Below are 23,846 nucleotides of genomic sequence, written 5' to 3'. Positions count from 1 at the left end.
GAGGGTTGTGGGTGGGAGGGACGGTATGGGGGGGAAGCCATTGTAATCCATAAGTCATACTTTGGAAATTTATATTCATTAAATAAAAGTTAAAAAAAAAGACAAATGCTATATTTCACAAACAAAATGCTTAATTCATCAGGACTATAGAAGATTTGACTATCATGTTGTTTGTGTTAAGAACATGGCAACAATATATAAAAGGATAATAAGTAAAACTATTCAGAGAGAAGATTCAATGGATATGGACATGAGCCCCTGAGGCCCCAGAACCTTCTTTTTGGTTGTGAACTAAATGCTGACAAAGATTATCACTTTAAAGTGGACAATGATGAAAATGAGCATTAGTTATCTTTAAGAACGGTCAGTTTAGGCGCTGGTGCAAAGGATGAACTGCACATTGTTGAAGCAGAGGCAATGAATTACGAAGGCAGCCCGATTAAAGTCACACTGGCAACATTGAAAATGTCTGTATAGCCAACTGTTTCCCTTGGGGGCTTTGAAATAACATCACCTGTGGTCTTAAGGTGGAAGTGTGGTTCAGGGCCTGTGCATATTAGCAGACAGCACTTAGTAGCTGTGGAGGAAGATGCAGAGTCAGAAGAGGAAGAGGATGTGAGGCTATTAAGTATATCTGGAAAATGATCTGCCCCTGGAGGTGGCAGCAAAGTACCACAGAAAAAAGTAAACCTTGCTGCTGAAGATGATGATGAAGATGATGACGATGATGATGATGATGATGATTTTGATGAGGAGGAAACTGAAGAAAAAACTCCAGTGAAGAAATCTATACGAGATACCCCAGTCAAAAATGCACAGAAATCAAACCAGAGTGGGAAAGACTCAAAACCATCAACACCAAGATCAAAAGGTCAAGAATCCTTCAAATCACAGAATAGAAACTCCAGAAATCTATCCAGACAATTGCAACCAACTTATCTTCAACAAAGGAGCTAAAATCGACACCTGGAGCAACAAATGGTGTTGTTAAAACAGGACCTCCAGATGGAGAAGTATGAAACAACACTCCTAAACTATACCTTACACGAAAATCCACTCAAAATGGATCAAAGACTAAAATCTACAATCCAATACCATCAGATTATTGGAAAGTGTTTGGAAAACCTTCAAAACATTGGCATCAGCAAAGAGTTCTTGGAAAAGACCACAGAGGCACAGGAAATCAGAGCCAAAATAGACAAATGGGATTACATCAAAAAGTGAAGCTTCTATACTGCAGAAGAAACACTCAGACAAATTGAAAATGTAACTGACCAAATGGGAGAAAATATTTGCAAACTATGTAACTGATAAAGGATTAATAACTGGAATATATAAAGAGATCAAGAAACTCGACAACAACAAAACAAACAACACAGTTAAGGAATGTGCAAAGGTTAAGATGGCAGAGTATACATACGTATTTTAGTATTTTTACTCTTTTATGTTAGTGTGATATCAATACAATGAAAACAGATTCAATGTAGTTCATAGATACAATTCAATGAATATAATGATATACCCTTTGTCATTACCTCCATTCCACCTTCTTTCTTTCCATATTTTAGAATTGAGTTGCAGATACTGGAGTGAGATGACAGAGTAGGGAGGCAGCTTACTACTTCAATCTAGGAAAAGATAGTTTTAAAAAAGTGGAACGAGTGCAGTCTCGGGGAATAGTTTGGGAGAAAATAGCAGAGGAAAATCCATGCAGAATAGAGTGACACAGCAGACCTATGTGGAATGTGTGGACATGCACAAATCAGGACCCCAGCAACTGAGAGCCTCCATACCAGCTTTAGAGAGTGAGATGAGACCAAATATAAGCAGCACAAGAACTGGTGATAAAGCTGCAGGAAGAGCATGGAGAAAATCTGGCTTGGAAACCTGTGGGGGATAGTTTACCTGCCAAACTAAAGGAGAAAAATGGAGGGGTGGTACCTTTTTCTCTCCATGATCACCCAGCAATGGCATCCATAACAAGCTAATAGAGAGTGAGGACTATTTTGGATATACATAAGAGCTGTGCCAGCTTGTATCTGCACCCAGCAAACTGCCGAGTGGAGATTTCTGGGTCTGACCAGGAGAACTGACAAGGAGCTCGGTGCTCATGAATGTGGGAGGCTTATGTGCTAGAACTGTGAAATCACTAAGTCTGTGTGGGAGGGTTCAAGGTGTGCCTGGGACTTTGGGAAGCCACTGTGGGAAGCTCCACATGCTCAGGGCTCCCTGATTTTCTGATGAAGGGCTTTGCTGTGGAATCTGCGCTAACACCAAATATTGCACAGATCCTTTGTGTGGTTCTTGTGACAGTGCAGACAAATATTATAAAGACTAGTGTTAGTGCCCAGGCATTAGTCTCCTTTGAGGAGAGGAGATGAGCTGAATCTATGCCAACAGAGCAGAACAAATTATCCTTCTAATTTAAAAACAATAGATAGATTTACCATGCCCAACCAGGTTGTCACCTTGGACAATCCTTTTACCCTGGAGCATTGAACAGAGCTCCTTGGCAAAACCCACCAGACACATCAGGTATTCACAGAAAAAGTGGACATTCCACTAATACACAGAGGCATAGTCCAAAGATAAAAGCCACCAGTGTAAAAACAAGATGAAACCAATGAGTACCTCTACAAATGGCAAATAATAAATGCACCAATTAAAGAAACAAGAAGAGAGAACACAACAAGATGTCCCCAAAAGAATACAACACTTCAATACTAGGTTGTTAAGATGAAGAGATTGAAGAAATGCTGGAAATTTAATTGAAAAAATTGATTGTAGGACTACTTAAAAGTCAGAAGCAAATGCATGAAGTAATAAGGTCCATACATGGCATGAAAGAAAATTTTTCCCAGAATTGAAATCAAAATGAAATGTTGGCAATGAATAATTCAATAGAACAACAACAACAAAAATCCGTGGAAAGCCTTAACAAAGGAATATATGAAGCAGAAGAAAGAATATCCGACTTAGAAGACAATTAGCAGGATATTATATAGTCAGACCAAACACAAAAGAAAAAGTTAGAAAACTAAAACACAGTGTTTGAAATCTATAGGATAATATCCAATGACCCAACATACAGGTTCTATGAATTCTTGAATGTGTGGGAAGAAAGTATTGATTAGAAGGCCTTTTTAGTGAAATAATAACGGAAAACTTCCATCATTTGGAGAAAGAAAGGGACATACATGTAAAGGAAGTACAGAGAACTCCTAATAGACATGACCAGAAAAGATCTTTACCATGACACATTGAAATTATACTCTCTGTAATAAAACATAAAGATTTTAAAATGTGCTCGAGAGAAACACCAGATTACTTGCAGAGCATTTCCAATTAGACTTACAGCAGACTTCTCATCAAAAACCTTACAGGCTAGTAGAGGATGGTGAAATATATTCCAAGTCTTAAGAAAAAAAAAAAAAACGGTCTGGGGCTGGCACTGTGGTTTAGTGAGTAGGGCCACCACTAGCAATGCCTGTATCCCATATGGGAGCCATTTCATGTCCCCGCTGCTCCACTTCTGATCCAGCTCTCTGCTATGGCCTGGGAAGGCAGTGGATGATGGCCCAAGTCCTTGGGCATGTGCTACTGTGTGGGAGACCCAGAGGAAGTCCCTGTCTCCTGGCTTTGTATTGGTGCAGCTCCAGCCACTGCAGCCAATTGGAGAGTGAACCAGTGGATGGAAGAATTCTCTCTTTCTGCCTCTCTTTCTCTCTCTGTGTAATTCTGACTTTCAAATAAATAAATAAATCTTTACAAAAAGAGAGAAAAAACTGTCAACCCAGAATACTGTACACTGCAAAGCTCTCATTGACAAATGTAGGTGAAATAAAGACTTTACATGAGAAATAGAAACTGAAAGAACTTGCCACCACCCAACCAGCATTGCAAAAGATGTTTAAAGATGTGCTGCACATAGAAACACAAAAACATGGTCAAAACTATAAAAGAAGGTCAGGCAGAAATATTCCTAGTAAAAATACAAAGGAAAACCCAAGTAAAAATTGGAATATTCAAGGGAAAATGACAGAGAAAATTCATTAATTATCAATAGTAACCTTGAATGCTAATGGCCTCAACTCTCCAATTAAAAGACAAAGACTTGCCCTAAATGGTGGAGTTAGAAATGTGCCAGGGGATTCCAATACAATCCCATCAAGGTAGAATGTACCAATGCCATCTGACTAGTCCAAGTGATCAATTTCAGTTCACAATTGATCATACTGATAGGTCTAAGAGTCAAAGCGATCACATAAATAAGACAAGTGTCTGCTAATACTAACTGATAGAATAAAAAAGGGAGAGAATGATCCAAGATGGGAAGTGGGATACACAGCAGACTCATAGAATGGCAGATGTCCTAAACAGCACTCTGGCCTCAGCATCAGCCCTTAAGGCATTCGGATCGGGCTGAAGAGAACATGAGAGTATTTTAGGCATGGAAAGCCAAGACACTCTGGCAAAAAAAAAAAAAAAAAAAAAAAAGAGGACCTAAGTGAAAGATCTCTGTGAGTGAGATCCCAGTGGAAAGAATGGGGCCATCAAAGAAGGAGGCAAATTTCTCTGAAGGGAGGAGAGAACTTCCACTTTGACAATGGCCTTGTCTAAATAAGATGGAAGTTTGCGAAATTAAAAGGCTTCCACGCCTTGCGGCACCAGCACACCGGGTTCTAGTCCCGGTCAGGGCACCGGATTCTCTCCCGGTTGCCCCTCTTCCAGGCCAGCTCTCTGCTGTGGCCAGGGAGTGCAGTGGAGGATGGCCCAAGTCCTTGGGCCCTGCACCCCATGGGAGACCAGGGTAAGTACCTGGCTCCTGCCATCGGATCAGCGCGGTGCACCGGCCGCAGCGCACCGGCCACGGCAGCCATTGGAGGGTGAACCAACGGCAAAGGAATACCTTTCTCTCTGTCTCTCTCTCTCACTGTCCACTCTGCCTGTCAAAAATTTTAAAAAAAGGCTTCCATAGCCTTGGCAACTCATGACTAAAGCCTAGGGAGATTACTAATGCCATAAACAAGAGTGTCAAATTGTTGTCAACAACAGGAGTCACTGTGCACTTACTCCTCATGTAGGATCTCTTTCCTTAATGTGTTGTTCAATGTGAATTAATTCTATAACTAGTGCTCAAACAGTGTTTTACAGTATACATTCTGTGTGGGTGCAAACTGATGAAATCTTTACTTAATATACACTAAATTGATCTTCTGTATATAAAGAGAATTAAAAATGAAACTTGATGTGAATGGAATGGGATAGGGAGTGGGAGATGGGAGTGTTGCAGGTGGGAGGGAAGTTATGGGGGGGAGGGGTAAACCACTATAATCCAAAAACTGTACTTTGGAAATTTATATTTACTAAATAAAAGTTAAAAAAAAAGAGAAAGACTGAATGGATTAAAAAAGGAAATCCATCTATTTGCTGCCTACAAAGTAACACATCTCACCAACAAAGATGCACACAGACTAAAAAATGAAAGGATGGAAAAAGATATTTCATGTTAACAGAAACCAAAACAGAACTAGTGTAGCCATTCTAATATCAGTCAAAATAGAGTAACATAAAAATTGTCAAAAGAGACAAAAAATGGCACCATGTAATGATTAAGGGACCAATTCAACAGGAAGATGAGATTGTATAAACACATATGCACCTAATTACAGGGTACCTGGCTATTTAAAAGTAATTTTAAGGGTTCTAAAGGCAGACAGGTAATCAAATATAATAGAAATAGAAGCATTCAGTCCCCCAATTTCAGCAATGGACAGATCAATCAGACAGAAAATCAGCAAGGACACAACAGAGTTAATCGACATTAAAGACCAAATTGAATTAACAGATACCTACAGAACTTCCCATCCTACAAACATAGAATACAGATTTTGCTCACCCATGCACAGAACTTTCTCTAGGATTAACCACATGCTAAGCCATAAAGCAAGTCTCAGCAAATTCAAACTGATGGAAATCATACCATACATCTTCTCAGACCACAATAGAACTAAGCTGAAAATCAGCAACTGCACAATCTCTAGAACATATGCAAACACATGGAGACAGAACAACACACTTCTGAATGAACAGTGGGTTGTAGAATAAATCAAAAGAGAGGTCAAAAAATTGCTAGAAACAAATAAAGGTGGCGCACAATGTATCAATTCATGGGATAAAGCAAGAGTAGTGTTAAGAGGAAGTTTATAGCAATCAGTGACTACATCAAGATATTGGAAAGGCAGCAAATAAATGAGCTATCAGTGCATCTCAGGAATCTAGAAAAACAACAGCAAACTAAACCCAAAACTAGTAGGATACATAAATAATTAAAATTAGAGAAGAAATAAAAAAATTTAAAGCAAAATAACAATACAGAAGATCACCCTAATGACCTGGTTTTTTGAAAGAATAAACAAAATTGGCACACTACTGGCCCAAATAACCAAAACCAGGAGAGAGAAAACTCAAATTAATAAAATTAGAGTTTAAAGGATATGTAACAACAGACACCACAGAAGTAAAAAAAAAAAAAAATTATCAGAATTTACTAGAAAGGCCTGTGTGCCAACAAACCTGGAAACCTAAACAGACCCATAACCAAGATAGAAATTGATTCAGTAATAAAGATCCTCCCAACAAATAAAAGTCCAGGATCAGATGGCTTCACTGGTGAATTGTACCAGACATTTAAAGAAGAACTAACTCCTATTCTTATTGTTATTCAAAACAATTGAAAGGGAAGGAATCCTCCCAAATTATTTCTGTGAAGCCAACATAGAAAGAGAATTATAGACCAATTTCCCTGATAAACATAGATGCAAAAGTCCTCAACAAAATTCTAACCAATCGAAATCCAACTACATGTCAGAAAGAAAATTCAGCAAGATCAAGAGGGGTTTATTGTACTGTGCAAGGATGGTTCAACATTTGTTCATCAGTCAATGTGATACATCACATTAACAAACTGAAGAACAAAAAGCATTTGATTATATCAATAGATGCAGAGAAAGCATTGATAAATACAACACCCTTTCATGATGAAAACTCTAAGCAAATTGGGTATAGAAGGAACATTCCTCAACACAGTAAAGGCAATTTATGACAAACCTTCAGCCACCCTCCAACTGAATGGGGAAGTGTTGGAAGCATTCCCACTGAAACTTGGACCCAGATAAGGATGTCCACTTTCATCATTTCTACTCAATATACTTCTGGAACTTTTAGACAGAGCCATAAGGCAATAAAATAAATCAAAGGAATACAAATTGGGAAGGAGGAAATCAAGCTATCCCTATTTTCAAATGACATGACTCTATATATAGAGGATCCAAACTACTCCGCACTAAGAGACTATTGGAACTCATAGAAGAGTTTGGTAAATTATTAGGATATAAAATCAATATATAAAAATCAACAGCCTTCATATACACAGAAAATTACATGGCTGAAAAAGAACTTCTAAGATCAATCATATTGACAATATCTAAAGAAAAATTAAATACCTTGGAATAAATTTAACCAAGGATGTTAAAGATCTCTACTATGAGAATTTAAAAATTTAAATAAAGAAATGAAAGATGGTGAAAAAATGAAAAAAAAATTCCGTGTTCATGGATTGGAAGAATCAACATCATCAAAATGTCCATACTTCTGAAATCAATTTACAGATTCAATGCAATACCAATCAAACTATGAGGGACATTCAGATATAGAAAAATGATGCCAAAATCATATGGAAACACAGGAGACCATGAATAGCTAAAGTATTCTTATACAACAAAAACAAAGCTGGAGGCAGATTTCAAGACAAACTGCAGGACAGTCTGGTACTGGTACAAAAACAGGTGGATAGACTAATGGAACAGAATAGAAATACCAGAAAACAATCCAAGCATCTACAACCAACTAATATTTGATAATGGAGTAAAACCTAATCCCTGGATAAAGGGCAGTCTCTTCAACAAATGGTGCTGAGAAAAATGGATTTCCACAGGCAAAAATATGAAGCAAGACCCCATCTTTACACAAAAATTGACTCAAAGTGGATTAAATACCTAGATTTATGAACCAATACCATCAAATTATTATAAAACTTTAGGAAAACCCTATAAGACATTGGCACAGGCAAATAGTTCTTGGAAAACACCCATGAGGAACAAGCAATCAAATCCAAAATATACAAATGGGATTACATCAAATTAAGAAGCTTCTGTACTGCCAAAGAAACTCTTAGGAAAGTAAATATACAACCAACATAATGGGAGAAATTATTTGCAAAATATACAACTGACAAAAGATTGATAATCAAAATATATAAATAGATCAAGGAACTCAGCAACAAAACAAACAAGTTGGTTAAGAAATGGGCCAATGGGGCCACTGATGTGGTGTAGCAGGTAAATCTGCCACCTGTAGTGTTGGCATCCCATATGGGTGCCAGATTGAGTCGTGGCTCCTCCACTTCCTATCCAGCTCTCTGTGATGGTCTGGGAAAGCAGCAAAAGATGGTCAAAGTCCTTGGGCCCTTGCTTCCACATGGGAAGACCTAGAGGTAGCTCCTGGATCCCGTCTTCAGATCAGCGCAGCTCTGGCCCTTGTAGCCAGTTGGGGAGTGAACCACCAGATGGAAGACCTCTCTCTCTCTGCCTCTCCTTCTCTCTCTGTGTAACTCTGACTTTCAAATAAATAAATAATCTTTTAAAAAAGAAATGTTACAAGGACTTATACACACATTTTTCAAAAGAGGAAATCCAAATGATCAACAGACATATGAAAAAAAAATGCTCATGATCGCTAGCTTCAGGAAAATGCAAATCAAACCACAATGAGGATACACCTCCCCCCAGTTAGAATGGCTCTCATACAGAAATCAACAAACAACAAATGCTGTCAAGGATGTGGGGAGAAAGGTACCCCAATCCACTGTTGGTGGCAATGTAAACTGGTAAAGCCATTATGGAAGACAGTATGGAGATAGCTCAAAAATTGGAATATAGACCTACCAGATGACACAGCCATCTCACTCCTGGGAATTCACCCAAGGGAAATGAAATCAGCATGTGAAAGAGTTATCTGTCCCCTCATGTTTATTGCAGATCAATTCACAATAGTTAAGGCAGGGAATAAAAACAAATGCCTGTCAACTGAAGACTGGCTGAAGAAATTATGGGATATGTACACCATGGAATACTACATAGCAGTAAAGAAAATGAAATCCGGTCATTTGAAACAAAATGGATAAATCTGGAAAGCATCATACTTAGTGAAATAAGTCAATTCCAAAGGGACAAATACCATATATTCTCCCTGACCTGTGACAACTATTGAGCACCTAAAAGGTAATCTGTAGAAGTGAAATCACACTTTGAGAAGCAGCCTTTGTCTTGGTTGTTGAGAAACAGTTTTTTTTTTTTCATGTTATTTGTTGAACTCTTTTCTTAACATAGAGTTAAACATATGTGAAGAAAGTCAATTGAAAATAGATCTTGGGGCTGGCGCTGTGGTGTAGCAGGTTAATGCTCTGGACTGAAGTGCCAGCATCTCATATGGGTGCCGATTCAAGACCCAGCTGCTCCACTTCTGATCCAGCTCTCTGCTATGGCCTGGGAAAGCAGTAGAATATGGCCCAAGTCCTTGAGCCCCTGCACTCGCATGGAGACCTGGAAGAATCCTTGGTTCCTGGCTTTGGATTAACGCAGTTCTGGCAGTTGTGGCCAATTGGAGAGTAAACCAGTGGATGGAAGACCTCTCTCTCTCTCTCTCTCTGCCTCTCCTCTCTCTGTGTAACTCTGACTTTCAAATAAGTAAATAAATCTTAAAAAAATAAAGAAACTAGATCTTAGTAAAATTAAGGGTGAGAACAAGAGAGGAGGAAGGGTGTGGGATTATTGGTGGGAGGGTAGGCCCAGTGAGAAGATCACCTTGTTCCTAAAATTGTAATTGTGAAGTGTATGAAGTTTGTAAATGTAAAGCTGTATAGTTCTGCATACATTCCTATGAACTTTAAGGGCACAGTTTAAATACTTGCTGTTGTACCTCAAATCCCCTTAAGCTTGGTGGGACTAATACCATCTTAAGTGTTAAAGTGATCATATGGCTATATGATATATGATTATGTAATGAAGTGATCATATAGATAGGTAAGTTTAAAGTGAACATATAAATATGATTAAGTGCCTGGTAGTAATAATAATAGAGAGAATTAAAAAAAGTGAATGCTTCAATATTGGAAGCAGTCCATATAGCAGACTCATAGAATGACAACCACTTTAAGGAGCACCCTGACCTCAGAATTAGCCCTTAAGGCATTCTGGTCTGGCTCAAAAGCCTATGAGAGCATTTCAGGCATGCAAAGCCAAGACACTGAAGCAAAAACTGTACTATATAAGGACCTCAGTTGATGAGACCCCAGTGGGAAAAAGTAGTCATCAAAGAAGGAGGTACTTTTCCCTTCAGGGAGCAGATAACTTCCACTTTCCTTATGGCCTTGTCTAAATACTGACAGAGTTTGTGAATTCAACAGGCTTCTATAGCCTAGGCAACTCGTGTCAACAGACTTGGGTGCTTGGATGGTCACTTACATCATACATAAGAATGTTAATTGTTAAATGAACAGCAGGATTCACTGTGCACTAACTCCCCATGGAGGACCTCTGGCCTCAAAGAGTTGTATTATAACTACGTCTAAGTGCTCGCAAAAGATGTATCATTCTTGGGTGCCTCTTTAAAGTTAATTAAGTTTCTTAAAAAGGAAATGAGATGCAATGACAGAACAGCATTTGTCTCGACTGTTGAGGAAGTTTTTTTTTTTTTTCTTTCGTGAAAATTGTTGACTCCTTAATTAGTATAGAATTAGTCTTTTGTGTATAACGTTAACTCAAAATGGATCTTAGTGGATAATGGGACTAGGAATGGGAGAGGGAGGAGGAGGAGGGGTGGAAGTGTGGGTGGGAGGGCAGGTATTGGGAGATGAATCACTTTATTCTTAAAGTTGTATTTATGAAATGCATGAGGTTTGTATTTCTTAAATAAAAGATTTCTTCAGGGAAAAAAAGGAATTGGCAAAGAACTTAAACAGGCATTTTTTCAAAAGAGGAAATTTAAATGACCAACATATGCATGAAAAAGTGCTCAGGGCTGGCATTGTGGTGTAGCAGGTAAAGACTCTGCCTAGAGTGCCAGCACCCCATATGGGCACGGGTTCAAGTCCCAGCTGCTCCACTTCCAATCCACCTCTCTGCTATGGCCTTGGAAAGCAGTAGAAGACAGCCCAAGTCCTTGGGCTCCTGCACCCACGTGGGAGACCTGGAGGAAGATCCTGGATCCTGGCATTGGATTGGCAGAACTCCGGCTGTTGTGGCCATCTGGGGGTTGAACCAGTGAATGGAAGACCTCTCTCTCTCTCTCTCCCCCTCTCTGCAACTCTGCCTTTGAAATAAATAAGTCTAAAAAAAAAGAAAAAATGCTCAAGATCACTAGCCATTAGGGTAATTCAAGTCCAAACCACAGTGATTTTTCACCTCACTCAAGTTTGAATGGCTCTCATATAGAAATAAACAATACATGCTGGCTAGGATGTAAGAAAAAGGTACCCTAATCCATTTTTGGTATAAATGTAAACTACTGCAGCCATTTTGGAATACAGTATAGATACCTCAGAAATCTGAAAATAATTTTACAATATGATCCAGTAATCCCACTCTTGAGAATTTACCCAAACAAAATAAAATCAGCAGATGAGAGTTACCTGTACCCCCATGTTCATTATATCTCAATTCACAATAGCTAAGATATGGAATCAACCAGGATGTCCATCAATTTGATAACTGTATAAAGAAATTATGTCATGTATGTACTGTGGAGTGCTACTCAGATGTATAATGAAATAGTTGAGATATCCATATCCCACATTATAGTGTCTGGGTTAGACTACAAGTTCCAACTCCTGACTCCAGCTTACCACTGATGTGGACCCCGGAAATTAGCTCTGGTGATTCAAATAATGGAGTTCCTGTCACTAATGTTGGATACTTGGATTTTATTACTAGCTCTTCCTTTCAACCTGGCCCAATTTCAGGCATTGTGGGTATTTGGGGAGTAAACCATTCGATGAAAACGCTCTTTTTCTTCTCTCTCTCTCTTTCTCTAATAAATAGATTTTTAAACTTCAACAAAAATGGACAAAAGTTTTTAATTCCTTAAATGTGTAACTGCACATGCACAAAGAATGTCTGAAGTGGCACTCATCCTTATTAGTTATTGGGAAAATTTAAATTATAACCACAGTATATAATCAATAGCCACATTCCAAATTGATGAAATTATAAATCTGATCAATAACATGTAGTGGTAAATATGACACTAAATGCAGATATTTCACTCTACTAGTGGGTGTGTACATTTAATACTACTTTAGAAAACAGTTGCATTTTATCAAGTAAAAATTACGATACACACAATATATAGTTCAGCAATTTCATTCTTGATTAAATGCTGTAGAAAAGTGTGAGTATATATCTACCAGGAGACATTAAAAAGAATACCTAGTGTAGGATTGTTCCAAATGGCCAAAGCTGGAAACAATCCATGTGCACATTACAGGTGAGACTAGGAATAATATGCAATATTTCTTCTTGTTAGTATAAGAACTCTACTTTTGGAATAGGGTTCCATTTTTTATGAAATGATTAGTTATTCTCAAGGTTTTTTTATACGTATGAATATTTTCAGAATGTAGAGAAAGCTCCAGAGAATAGAAATGCACTTTACTCAAGGAGTAATTCAGATCTTTTAATAAATTTATTCTGTTTTGAATAGTATAACAAATTTATTTTCCCACTTAAAGTTTCTATTAATATATTTTAGTGGACTAGCATGTTGAAATACTCACATACTGGAAGAATCATGAACTTGTTATTAAATTAATAATCATTTTTTTTTTGCCAGAGTGTCTTGGCTTTCCATGCCTGAAATACTCTCAAAGGCTTCTCAGCCAGATCCACATGCCTGAAGGGCTTATTCTGAGGCCAGAGTGCTGTTTAGGACATCTGCCATTCTATGAGTCTGCTGTGTATCTCACTTCCCATGTTGGAATGTTCTCTCCCTTTTTTATTCTATCAGCTAGTCTTTGCAGACACTAGTCTTGTTTATGTGATCCCTTTGGCTCTTAGTCCTATCATTATGATCAATTGTGAACAGAAATGGATCACTGGGACTAGTGAGATGGAATTGGTACATGCCACCTTGATGGGATTGAATTGGAATCCCCTGGTATGTTTCTAACTCTACCATTTGGGGTAAGTCAGCTTGAGCATGTCCCAAATTGCACATCTCTTCCCTCTCTTATTCCCACTCTTATATTTAACAGCAATCACTTTTCAGTTAAGTTTCAACACTTAAGAATAACTGTATTGATTATAGTATTCAACCAAAAGTATTAAGTAGAACAAACAAAAAAATTACTAAGAGGTATAAAGTATCAAGTTGTTCATCAACAGTCAGGGCAAGGGCTAATCGAGCCACCGTTTCTCATAGTGTTCATTTCACTTTAACAGGTTTCCTTTTTGGTGCTTGGTTAGGTGTCATCGATCAGAGAGAACATATGATATTTGTCCCTTTGGGACTGGCTTATTTCACAAAAAAAATGACCTAAATGAAACATATACATGAGTGAGATCCCAGTGGAAAGAACAGGTCATCAAAGAAGGAGGTAGCTTTCTCTGAAGGGAGGAGAGAACTTCCACTTTGACTATGACCCTGTCGGAATAAGATCAAAGTCGGTGAACTCAAAAGGCTTCCATAGCCTTGACAACTCATGACAAGAGCCTAGGGTGATTACTGAAGCCATAAACAAGAGTGTCAATTTGTTAAGTCAACAACAGGAGTCACTGTGCACTTACTCCTCATGTAGGATCTCTGTCCTTAATGTGCTGTACATTGTGACTTAATGCTATAACTAGTACTCAAACAGTATTTTTCACTTTGTGTTTCTATGTGGGTGCAAACTGTTGAAATCTTTACTTAATATATGCTAAACTGATCTTCTGTATATAAAGAGAATTGAAAATGAATCTTGATGTGAATGGAAGGGGAGAGGGAGCGGGAGATCGGAGTGTTGCGGGTGGGAGGGATGTTATAGGGGGGAAGCCATTGTAATCCATAAGTTGTACTTTGGAAATTTATATTCATTAAATAAAAGTTAAAAAAATAATAATTGGGCCGGCGCCGCGGCTCACTAGGCTAATCCTCCGCCTAGCGGCGCCGGCACACCGGGTTCTAGTCCCGGTTGGAGCGCCGGATTCTGTCCCGGTTGCCCCTCTTCCAGGCCAGCTCTCTGCTGTGGCCAGGGAGTGCAGTGGAGGATGGCCCAGGTGCTTGGGCCCTGCACCCCATGGGAGACCAGGAAAAGCACCTGGCTCCTGGATCCTGCCATCGGATCAGCGCGGTGCGCTGGCCGCAGCGCGCTGGCCGCGACGGCCATTGGAGGGTGAACCAACGGCAAAGGAATACCTTTCTCTCTGTCTCTCTCTCTCACTGTCCACTCTGCCTGTCAAATAATAATAATAATAATAATAATTATATTGTTTATTTCATCTTTTATTCTTCTCATCTATTAAATGATGTTAATTCAATTCTACTGTATTAGAAAATAATAGAACACCTTAGTAAGACTGAGTGGAAAAAAAAAACAGATAAAATAGAGAAAATCTTTTATCTTCCCTGACAAAAGCAAAATACCCAAAAATGAAGAGTTTGCAGTCATTGTTTCAGGTTACTTAACAATATACTATAGGAACCAAGCTCATTCTAACGTTCTGTTTCACTGTCACTACCATGTAGCTGTAAGATGGCATCATGTCATGCATTTCACACAAAAGGACTGGTAAGCGAAAGGGAGCTAAGGGAGCTAAACTAACTACATCTCTCGCTTTTTTCATCAACAATCAAAAATATTTATCAGAACACCATTCAGCTTTTTATTTCTTTCATTTTTCTTGTTTGGAACTATGTTCCAGGGCCAGCTTTGGCTGTAGGGTGGGTAGGGAACCAAGATTTGACCTTAACCTCTGGAGTGGAAGACTAGAGAGAAAAAGGTTTAAGAAGTGAATGTTGTCTGAACCAATACAGAACTGGTAAACTCACCTACCTCATAGCATTGTTGTAAAGATCTATCATGCTAGGGGCCGGTGCTGTGCTACAGTGGGTAAAAGCCCCAGCCTGAAGTGCTCCTATATGGATGCTGGTTCTAGTCCCAGCTGCTCCTCTTCTGATCCAGCTCTCTGCTATGGCCTGGGAAAGCAGTGGAAGATGGCCCAGGTCCTTTGGCAACCGCACCCACATGGGAGACCTGGAAGAAGCTCCTGGTTCCTGGCTTCGGATAGGCTCAGCTCCAGACATTGTGGCCATTTGGGGAGTGAACCAGCAGATGGAAGACCTCTCACTCTCCGTGTCTCTGCCCCATCTGTAACTTTGTCTTTAAATAAATAAAAATAAATCTGTGCTATCAGATTTGAAAATCTTGGAAACTTGCAAAGGGCTGAACAAATTGGAGTAATTATTGTGCTTGACTTTCAAGATTTAGGATCTTTATAAGGTATTTTATTGACTTCAAATTATAACCTAATGATCAAATATTAACAGAAGGCTTTACATGTAAATATTATACTAGATCATTAAAAGCTATCTATTCTTACATTTTTTGAACATTAAATAGAATCTGCTTTCAGTACATTGTAGGGGTTAACTCAGGATAGAATATTTTAACTTAATGAACCCATGTGAAAAATTCCTTTCTTTTCTAGGAGATGAATCTAGAAAGATCAACATATTATTTATCTCTGACTAAAGTTTCTACTATAGAGAGATGGAAGGTAAAGAGAAGATATTCTCTATAGAAATAGGCAGGTAAAACTGATATTGATTTTTGCGAAATAAATTCAGAGTAACTCTCATAGGCTTTGAGTGTATGTAGGTCACTGGGAAAAAAAGACTGAAACATTTTGCTGGCAGATAGGAGAAATAAAGTTATTTCTTACATATGGTGTAAAATGAATTCAGAATCTTTGTATTATACCAAGATTATTTCGACCAACTAGAAACTACATTTGTGTGTGTGTTTGTGTGTGTGCAAAATGCAAGAATATAATTTTGACAACCCTATGCATTTTGATCAGTTTTCAATAGGGAACACATGGTTAAATTAATTTCAAAATATAAAATAAAATAACATATCCAAAATCCCAACCACCTAAACGTGGTGGTCATTTCATGCCTGATTATGTGACCGAACACAGTAGATTGAGTCACTCAGTAGTTACTTCTCTGTTTTAATTCCAAAAGCATGCAACGTAGCACATGGGCATTCAAAGAACTATCAAATTACTGATCTTCAATATTGACCAAAGCCAGGGGTCAGGAGTTTTATTCAGGTCTTCCACATGAATACCAAGGGCCCAAACACTTAGGTCACCTCTTGCTGCTTTTCCCAGGCCGTTAGCAACCAAGACATGAACCTGCAACTGTATGAGTTGCTAACATTGCAAGTAGTGGCTTTACTCACTATGGTACAATGCCAGCTTCTTGATTATTATTTTTAAAGTCAGCAAACTATATTCAGGACATGAAATTCATTGTTAAACTTTGCACAGAAGAGTACAATAACGAAACTGAGATAATTTCCAAAATAAATAGTAAGGGCCTTTTACACATTGATTATTGAAAATAAACTTTTACATCATGTCACAACAATCACTAAACAGAGCAAAAGACAAAATATGTGGCTTAGGTTCTTTGGAAAAAGTGGCATTTGATAGAAAAATCATTTTGAAGACTCAGCTTACACCACAAGTATGTAATACTTTTATCTAGAAAAAATATTTATGACAATATTTTTAAGATTAAAATAATTTGCAGAGGGGCTGGTGCTGTGGTGAGGTGGGTTAAGACATTATCTGAAGCACAGACATCCCATTTGGGCCCTGGTTCAAGTCCCAGATACTCCACTTCTGATTCAGCTCCATGCTAGTGTGCCTGGGAAAGCAGCAGAAGATGGCCCAAGTGCTTGGGCTCCGGCACCCACATGGCAGACTTGTATGAAACTCTTGGCTCCTGGCTTCAGCCTGGCTCACAACCAGTTGTTGCAGCCATTTGGGGAGTAAACACACAGATGGAAGATCGTTCTCTCTCTCTCTGTCTCTCATTCTCTTTGTAACTCTAACAGATATTATAGCATTCGTTACATAAAAATGCATGCAAACAACTAAAAATTGAGGCGTGCTAGTAAAATGCATCAATAATATAGGTAGAGCACAGAGAAAAAATAATGCTATCCCAAAGCCACCAGTGTGCATTTCTGTGTAGTACAAGGAGACTATAGAATCATATAGAAGGCATATTAATAATGAAAATTTGGTTCAAAATACCAGCTTTATTTCCCTGGGTTTCTTTCTTCCAAATCTTATTTTCATAATATCTCTCTGCCTTGGTAGGTTTTTTGGAGAGTGGGGCATGTTTTGGTAACTTTAGTTGCTCTTGTTGACAAGGTGGGCCGAAATCACCTAGATGACAATCACCCTAAAGGAATTTTCTACTAGTGTTTTAAGTGGATTAGTCTTGGTTCATTTTCACAGTCAACCTATGATATACACATTGTTATTCCCTATTATATATATATATATATATATGTTAAATATGGTACAAAATGAACAAAGTATTTTGGTGTTTTTGTTGTAAACCAAATAAATACATTAAAGCTTTTTTAACAATATGTATTAGTGTGTACATATACATAAATGTAAGTGGATTTGTTTGAACACTCTCTAGAGTATGGAAGGACATGTAGGTGCATGCTAGTCATAATGACATTGGGATATAAGATGTTATCAGAAGGGTAATGAGGGACCCCAATCATTTCTCTCCACATAATTTGTACTACATTTGTACCAACAATCACCATACGTTAAAATAATTGTGAATTTTTTTAAAAATTACAAAATATCAGATTCATTACTTTTTAATTTTTCTTGTAGTAAAATCCACATAGCATTACATTCACCATTTTAACTATATTAAAGTATATAGTTCAATGGCATTTAGCACTGATCTCTATGCTTACTTTAGCTGTGTTTAATGTTGGGCCTGTGTTGTGGTGCAGTGGGTTAAAGCCCTGGCCTGAAGCACTGTCATCCCATATGAGCGCTGGTTCTAGTCCCGGATGCTCTTCCAGTCCAGCTCTCTGCTATGGCTTAGGATAGCAGTACAAGATGGCCCAAGTCCTTGGGCCCCTGCACCCACGTGGGGGACCTGGAAGAAGCTCCTGGCTTCAGATTGGCTCAGCTCTGGCCGTTGTAGCCATCTGGGGAAGGAATCATCAGATGGAAGACCTTTCTCTCTGTCTCTACCTCTCTCTGTAACTCTGTATTTCAAATAAATAAAATAAATCTGTAAAAAAATAAATTTGGTAAGTATAAACTCTTTGATGCTGCTTTTCCTTTTATGTGTTGTTTTGGCTCTTATGGTCCCTTTGCATTGCCACAAGAATTTTAGGATCACCTTGTCAATATCTATAGAAACAAAACAGTTGGGATTTTCATAGGGATTACATTGAATCTGTGTATCAGTTTGGGAGGTATGTCTTAATATTCTTGATCCTAGATCTCCTTTAATTATTTCATCAGATAAGACATGGCTTTTTTATTGTTGTTATTAAAGATATTTCTCCATATTTTATTGTTTGTAATGGTATTATGAATTCTGTTGATTTCCTCATTTCACTTTTGGATTGTTAATTGCTAGTATACATACAAACCATTGGTGTTCCTATGTTGATCTAGGGTCCTGAAATGTTGATGAACTTATTTATTAATAGAGTATTTTTTGTGTGCTTTTTAGGATTTTCTACATACTTGATAATATTTCCTGTAGATAAAAAACACTTTCAATTTTTCCTTTACAATCTGAATGCTTTTAAATTTTATTTACTTATGCTACTGCATTGGCTGGAACCACCAGTACCAAAGTCCCACCCATCCCTGAATAACTTTACGAATGATCTCAGCCAACCCCCACAAGGAAAACTCTCCCGGAAAATTCTCTCTCCTCAGCACCAAATTGGTTACCTAACCTGATAATATTAGGCAATAAAATCTTCACAGCCTTCCCCCAAGGATGGCACCCTAGGGGAATCTCTTCTGCCTGGGTACCAGGTAGGCTACTCAGTCCGATAGCAATGAGTAGTGAAACCTTGGAGGAATTTCAGCTAATTCACACTCAGCAAACCTTTGCTCTGGAAGAGAGGGAGGGGCAAGGAGAACAAGACTTTTTCCCTTATTAGCCCCAGTCTGGATACAAACTGAACACCCAGCTCTGAGCTCTTTCCTGAGCTGCCCATCTGGCCTGCCAGGTATAGCTTCTCCATCAAACCATGTATCCCTGCTTTCCCCAGTGTACATTACTGGGCACTTTCTCTCTGATTCTGTCTAGAGAAATGCCTATCCGTTCTGATGGATACCCTGTCCCATTAAGCCTTGCTACATTTCTTACCACTGTCCTCTGTCTCACATCTGAGTATGCAAAGAACTTATGCCATCCATCTCTGCTAACAGTACCATCACATTAAATAAACTTTGTAAGAGTCTTATCCAAAAACTATTGCATAAGCCAGTGTCATAGAGTGTTCTCCTTTTGTTTCCCTTTAGTAGTTTGAGAGTTTGCAGTCATGGATTTTTATCCTTGATCCCTTTTAAGTTGATTTTTATATATGGTATAAGGTAGAGTTCTTATTTCAAACTTTGCATGTGAAAATCCAATTTATACAATATCTTTTATTGAACAGACTGTTCTTTCTCCAGGGAATGATTCTTAGCATATTTGTCAAGGATAAGCTGGTTGTAGTTGTAGGAGTTTATTTCTGGGGTTTCTGTTTTGTATTATCATTCTATCCATCTATTTTTATGCCAGAATAATGCTGTTGTAGTAATAATAGTCTTATAGTATGTCTTGAAACCTGGTATTGTGAAGCCTCTGGATATGTTTTTATTGTTCAAGATTGCTTTGGCTCTTTGGACAATTTTGTATTTCTATATGAATGTTTGAATTGCTTTTTCTAGTTCTGTGAAGAATACTGTTGGTATTTTGATGAGGACTGTGTTGTATCTATACATTTCTTTGTGTATAATGGATATTTTGATAATATTAATTATTCCCATCAGCATAGCCAATACAAGCAAAAATAGACATACGGGATAATATCAAAATAAGAAGCTTCTGCAAATCAAAGGAAACAATTAACAGAGTAAAGATACAACTGATAGAATGGGAAAAATATTTGTAAACTATGCATCCAATAAAGGATTAAAATCCAGAATATATTAAGAAGTCATTGAATTAAGCAGGAAAATAAACAATCCAGTTAGGAAACAAGCAAAGTTCATGAATAGACATTTTTCAAAAGAAGAAATACAAAGGGCCAACAGAACATGAAAAATGCTCAGGATCACTAGTCATCAGGGAAATGAAAAGCAAAACCATAATGAGGTATCACCTCACTCTGGTTAAAATGGCTATCATCCAAAAACCAAAAAATAACAAATGTTGGAGAATTTGTGAAGAAAATGGTACCCTAGCATACTGTGAGTGGGAATGTAAATTAGTACAACCATTAAGAACAAGATGGGGATTCCTCAAAGAACTAAAAATATGACCTAGCTATCCCAATTCTGGGATTATATCCAAAGGAAATGAAATCAGTATATGTAAGAATTACCTGCACTCCCATGTTTATAGCATCCCAATTCAGAATAGCAAAGATATGGAATCAACTTAAATGCTCATCAACTGCTGACTGGATAAAGAAAATATGGGTTGACAACCCAATTACTTGGTTCCTGTGACCCACGTGGGAGACCTGGATGGAGTGCAAGCTCCTGACTTGGGCCTGATCCATCCCTGGGCTGTTGAAGGCATTTGGTGAGTAAACAAGTAGATGGGAAATCTCTCTGTCTGTCTCTATGTCTATATCTGTCTCTTCTTCATTCTGTCATTCTTCTTTTCAAATAAATGGACTTCAAAAATTTCTTTGAATAATGGAATTAAAAGATAAGCTAATTTATGTGCAATTTTTAAATTAAAACATAGTCTTTTCTTAATACATATTTTCCAGGATTTTTTGAAGACCCCTCTCACACATTGATCACTCAAAAGTGAAGACAATTTTAAAGTTTTTCCACTGTCACTAGTGCTTTTAAAATTATTTTATTTATTTTTTATTTAAAAAACAGGAGAGTAATAGAGAGAGAGACAGACAGACAGACAGATATCTTCCAACAACTGGCTCATTCCTCAAAAGCCCATAATAACCAGAGTTAGAACAGGCAGACACCAAGAGTTGGGAATCCAGGTTTTCCACATGGGGGGTAGGTATGTGAGCCATCATCTGCTGCTTTCCTGGGTATGTATTAGTAGGACACTGGGATTGGTAGCAGAGTTGGGACTTGAATCAAGGCACTCTAATATGTGATACAAGCATCTCAAGTGGTGGCTTAAGGGACGCATCAAATGCCCACCCTAACAACGTTCCTTTTAAATGGATAATTACAATTGTTGTATTTTATTCATGAGAACAATAAAAATAATGGTCATTTATGAAGATTAACTTATTTGAAATGCAGAGTTGAGAGAGAGAGAGAAAGAATATTCCATTTGTTGGTTCACTCCCCAAATGGCCGCAATGGCCTGGGTTGGGCCAGGCTGAATTCAGGAGCCTGGAACTCCACTGGAGACTCCCAAGTAAGTGGCGGGGGCATAAGTAATTGGGCCACTTTCCTTGATTTTCCTGAGGAACATTAGCAGGAATCTGGATTGGAAGTGGAGAGCCATAACTTGAACCAATGCTTCAATATGGGATGCTGGCATTGTATGTGACAATTTAACCTGCTGCACCATAACACCAGTGCCAATAATGATCTTTATCATTATTGATTTAATGTTTATTCAATCATTACTCAATATGCTTAGTATGCACTTAAAAATTACTTAAATCACTTTGACAATGGCAATAATGTAAAAATTATCATTCATTTTATATCAAAAGACTGCTGAGAGATTTAAATAAATCAACTTTTATAACAATAAGTATATTATAAAAATATTTATGTAATGTAAAATATTCAGGGCTGGCGCTGTGGCATAGAGGATTAAGTCTGTTGCCTGCAGGGCTGGCATCTCGTATGGGCACCCATTCGAGTCCTGGCTGCTGCACTTCCAATCCAGCTCCCTGCTATGGCCTGGGAAAGCAGTAGAAGATGGCCCAAGGCCTTTGACCCTTGCACCTGTGTGGGAGACCCAGATGAAACTCTTAGCTTCTGGCTTCATATTGGTGCAGCTCTGACCATTGCCGCCAATTGGGGAGTGAACCAGCGGATGGAAGACCCCCCCCCCGCCTCTGGATTTCTAATGCATTAGACTTGATAACAAGTAGTTTTGTTTCTAAATAAGTGAGCAATTTCATCATGAATATTTAATGAAAATAAAAGTTAAAAGCCATATGATATCGTTTGTTGCTACCAAATCAATGTTACTTAAATTCTCTATTATTTCCAAAGAGAATTTTCTTACTGAATTTCATATGAATTTATGCCACTGTGGGCTCAAGACAAATACTACAAGTCACTCTTCTGTTATACATAGTCCAGCTTCTCGTGCTATGAGAAGAAATAGAAATCAAAATAGAAAAAAATAATTACTGAAACGAAAGGAGACAACTCCCTCCCTTTTCCTAGTGAATTTCCTTTAGAAAACTTACAACTTTTTCCACAAAAAGGCCTATAAACCTTTTGTAAATATGATATAAGTAGTTTTCAGCTTTTTGACAAAGCATATCCTTTACAAGGACTTTGGGATCATCACTTCGAAATGTAGTCATCAAGGAAGATAACACTCCTATCTCTTATTTTCTGTAAGAGGATAATTTCAGCAGGAGCCTTACTCAAAGTCGCAAAACAAACTTTTGTCAGAGATATTAGCAATGGGGCTGGCACTCTGGCACAATGGTTTAAGCCAGCATCTGCAGCACTGTCATCCCATGTGGGCATCAGTTTGAGTCCCAGCTGTTCCACTTCCAATCCAGCTCCCAACTAATGCACCTGGAAAAGCAGAGGAAGATGGCCCAAGAACTTGGGTCCCTGCACTCATGTGGGAGACCAGATGAAACTCCTGGCTCCTGGCTTCAGCCGGGCCATTGTGGCCATTTGGGTAGTGAACCAGCAGATGGAAAATCTCTGTCTCTCCTTTCTCTGTAACTCTGACTTTCCAATAAATAAATAAATCTTTAAAAAGGAAGAAAAGGAAAAAGAAAGTTAAAAGTGTTTTTAAACAAATAAAAATAAAGATGTAAGCACTGCATTTTTCCTTCAGGTATAGCCAATTATCTAATCCCAAATGTTCACAATAACTACCAAGTGCGTTCAGGATAAAATATATGTAACAGATACTGCCGACTCACTTGAGGACTACTTATTTTTTATTTTAAGAACCCACATACAAAGTATTATATCTTTTTGGCTATATAGATGGATGAGATTGTATCTTTGTAATCTCTTGGTTACTTGTAATGTGTAGCACACTCTGATTTAAAGCTTACTCAATAACATAAGTATTTTCTTTCTCTTCTACCTTTGTTGAAATATTTTCTTTGTTGGAAGGAGATTTCATTTTTAATTCTATTTCCTCACCAATGTATCTTCTTACTTCCCTTCCTGAAGCATTCTCTGGGCTCCTATTCTATGTTAAGAATCGTGTTGTGCCTTGGCAGAGAAACAAAATCTTCTTCCATTTCTCCTCAAATATTG

The 23,846-nt window shown here is 38.0% G+C and overlaps 1 pseudogene; it reads left to right on the top strand.

The window, feature by feature from the left end:
• Positions 1-235: 235 nt before the first annotated feature.
• LOC100349609 (nucleophosmin pseudogene) lies at positions 236-957 on the top strand (annotated as a pseudogene).
• Positions 958-23,846: the final 22,889 nt, after the last annotated feature.

Source organism: Oryctolagus cuniculus, chromosome X (assembly GCF_051225735.1).
Source record: "Oryctolagus cuniculus isolate XC-2025 breed Fujian yellow rabbit chromosome X, ASM5122573v1, whole genome shotgun sequence".
Taxonomy (NCBI): domain Eukaryota; kingdom Metazoa; phylum Chordata; class Mammalia; order Lagomorpha; family Leporidae; genus Oryctolagus; species Oryctolagus cuniculus.
This window is presented reverse-complemented; position numbering and strand designations above follow the sequence as displayed.